General features: G+C 43.5%; 1 pseudogene; it reads left to right on the forward strand.

The window, feature by feature from the left end:
* The first annotated feature begins 994 nt into the window (after positions 1 to 994).
* Positions 995 to 1,113, forward strand: LOC111746377 (annotated as a pseudogene).
* The last annotated feature ends 2,468 nt before the right edge of the window (positions 1,114 to 3,581 follow it).

The following is a 3,581-nucleotide window of genomic DNA, read 5'->3' on the forward strand; positions in this document are numbered from 1 at the left end:
AAAAATAGGTCTCACTTTTAAAAGAGTTCTTTCTCTTATGAAATAAGGTGATAGAAGACAATAATTAATTTTGTTAATGACCTTATTTGACAAAAAAAAAAAAAGAAAAGAAAATCAATCCTATACTGGGTCCCCAAAATTGTGGGAAATTTTACCAATCTGTGAAATCCAAAAGTGACTTAGAAAATCCTGGCAAGTAGGCCAGACCTTGAATCAGGGCAAAGAGTGTGCACTGCTAGGGAGGAGGAGGAAGATGGAAAACAATGATGGCATCAAGGGGGAGCATGGAGAAGCCCACCCGGGCCCATGTTGTAACAGATATATCTTAGAGTATCTGAAGGACTGAGAGGTGGGATGTGGAAAAACTTGTTTACATAAAAGGCCCAAGAGACTCCTGGGGAAAAAGTCACCCATAGCAAAGGGGCCCAAATCTTGGCCTCAAGAGGGGTACCACTTGCCAAGGTGAGGGAAAGGAGTGATTTGGGGTACAGCCCAATGTCTGATGTTCAGATGTAGCTAATATTGACTGAGTGCTTACCCTGAACTAAGCACTTTACATGCAGCATCTCATTTAGTGTTACCACAATCTTCAGTTCACATTGTAGTTGTTTAATTTCCTAACACAGCACTGTTCAATAGAAATATCACATGAGCCACATATATGATTTTAAATTTCCGAGAGCCACATTAAAAAAGTAAAAAGAAACAGGTGATATTCATTTTGGTAATATATTTTTAATTCAATATATCCGAAATGTTTTCACTTCCAACATATAATCAATATTTAAATATTTGTCAGTTGGATATTTTTCATTCTTTTTTTGTACTAACCATTTAAAATCCAATGTGTTTTTATATGTGTTCAGCACATCTTGACTCAATACTAAATTTTTCATAGTCAATATTTGATCTGTATACAGATTTCATAAAACTTGCAGTTGAAAAAGTAGCTTCACATTCCTGAGTCATTTCAAGCATACTTAAAAGTGAACCAGTCTACGACCATGCCATCCTGAACAAGCCCGATCCCGTCTGATCTCGGAAGCTAAGCAGGGTCAGGCCTGTTTAGTATTTGGATGGGAGACTACCTAGGAAGACCAGGTGCTATAGGCGTAAAAAATAAATAAAAAATAAGGGATTGTAAGCTGACAAGGTCCTTGCAATCTGTGAGGTCAACCAAGGATTGCCTTACCTAAAAAAAAGTGAACCAAGTATCTTTTTTAAAATTTAAGTTAATAAAAATTAAATAAAATTTAATATTCAGATTCTTAGTTACAGTAGCCAGATTTCAAATGCTCAGTAGCCATGGATGGCTAGTGGCTTTTGCATTAGACATGCAAGCCAACACTCCTGTCACCTCCTGTATCACAAGGCCAGCGACGAATTCAGCTTGTAGACCACTGCATCCCTTGCCTCTTGTGGGCACATAGTAGGTATTCAATAACATCCATTGAATAATGCATGAATGGATGAATCGATGAGCAAATTGAGCTAGTGAACAAATTAAATAACTAATGAACAAACAAGTAAACTAACTAGGTCAAATGCCTACAGCTAGTGTCGAGGAGGGAAGTCAAAGCCAGGTCTGAGTCATTCCAAAATTATTGGCTGCAAGAAACATATGTGGGTATAGGAAAGGAAGACGGAAGCTGGGCCATTGAGCCAGGGATCATCAGGGTGTCCGCAGTGCTCTGCCAGGGCTCCATAGGCCCCCTCCTCGCCCACCTACCCTCCCTGACCTATGTGCCACCTTCCCCCTGGCCAAACTGCGGGGGCCTTTCAGGAGACTAGTGGACAAAAGGCTGGTAGGAGCAGGTGACGCCATGGACATGGTGACAGCCAGCCACACCAAGCACAAGGGCAAAACCCTGGGCACAGGAAATGGGTACCAGCTGCACAGACAGAGCCCTCATTTGTCTTGAAATCTGCAAGGCTGCCTTCATATCTGGTCGCAAGTCCTGGGGCTGGCCTGAAACTGGAATGAGAAGCCAAGGGGAGACTTTAGTTTCAGTCACAGGACTTTGGAGCTGGAAAGAGTTGGCGGGATCACCTTGTCCAAAATGTTCATTTTGTAGATCAGGGAACTGAGGCTCAGGAAAGACAAGGCCCCATGCATGGTTGCACAACGGTCTCTTTAAAAGGAAAGGCCACATCTTAGTGTTCCTATTGCTGATGATACCGCTACTTTCTTTCTCTAAAACAATACCAGGTTTGGGTTCTTTTCCAGCCCTGCCACCCTTCTGAGACTCCATAATGCCGACCCCGTGTTTTGGGGAGAGTAGCCACAGTGCCAAAAATTTCAGCTATCTGTGCTCCAGTTGAGCTTTTGCTGACTATTCCCTCTGCCGGAAATGCCTTTCCTCCCTTGCTCTGTTCTATTTATCAGCCTGACTAGATAATGCCCACCCTTCAGGATGGGCTCCAATGTCAATGTTTCAGTAAAGTTTTCTCCTATCTCACTGAACTTGTGCATCCGCTTCCGTTCTTATTCGATGAGTCTCTATGCGGTGGCTGTTGGACAATGGAGAAAAACAGGTGGCTTCAGGGAACAATGGGAGGCCTCTGTGGCAATACCGAGGTTGAGAGGAGGTTGTAGAAAGTAAGACTGGTGAGAAAGGTTGGGGCTGAATGGGAGAACGGGGAGGTTGTAAACAGTTGCTAAGTGAGGATGTGGAGGCCCTGCCATACCTGCCTGGAGTAGAAGTCAGGAGATCTTGTCCTATAACAGGATGTTTCTCTGGGGGCCTCACCTGATCCCATTTTCTCTGTCTCTCTGTCTCTCTGTCTCTGTCTCTCTGTCTCTCTGTCTCTCTGTCTCTCTCTCACACACACACACACACACACAAACACACACACACACACACACACACACACACGCACACGGAACACAAGATCGTTGAAGACATGTTCTCTGGCCTCCAACTCTAGTAGGGACTTATTTACTTATTCATTCATTTAACGAGTGCTGAGAATTTTACCTTGTGGCAGGGCTATCTTAGGACTAAGGATAAAATCAGGTTAGTGAGAGAGTAGTGTGAGTGTGAGTGTGAATGTCAGTGTGTGCATGTGTGTTTCTCTGTGTGTGTGTGTTTGCGGAGGGGAGACACTTAGCTGTCAATTCTTTCAATGTGCTAGGCACTCTTCTAACTGCCGGGGCTGCAATTGTGGACAAGGCAAGTATGTTCCTGCCTCAGGAAGTTCCTGTTCTGGTGAGAGAAGACAGATATTGAATAAGTCATGACAAGTTTGACAAGTGCATGCATTTTATGAAAGGAGACTAAGGAGCACTATGGGAACAGGCAGCAGGGGAACCGATCTTGATCTAGTGCCTCCATGATGAAATGACATTTCATTCACCCCTCAAAGGTGGAATACAAAAGTTTCAGTGATGAAATGTGAACCGCAAAGTGCAGGGTGCTTTGAGAGCATACCAGGAAGGCGCTAAACTTGACAGGGTTGAAAGGAAAGCCTCTTCGAGGAAGTGACATCCAAATGTATAATTATAGATGGGAATAGGGACAAGGAACAATGAGAAATTGCAACTGAGGATCTGAGCTTTCCTGAGGAAGTGATATTTAAGA

The sequence above is a fragment of the Pteropus vampyrus genome, unplaced genomic scaffold (assembly GCF_000151845.1).
Source record: "Pteropus vampyrus isolate Shadow unplaced genomic scaffold, Pvam_2.0 Scaffold185, whole genome shotgun sequence".
Lineage (NCBI taxonomy): Eukaryota > Metazoa > Chordata > Mammalia > Chiroptera > Pteropodidae > Pteropus > Pteropus vampyrus.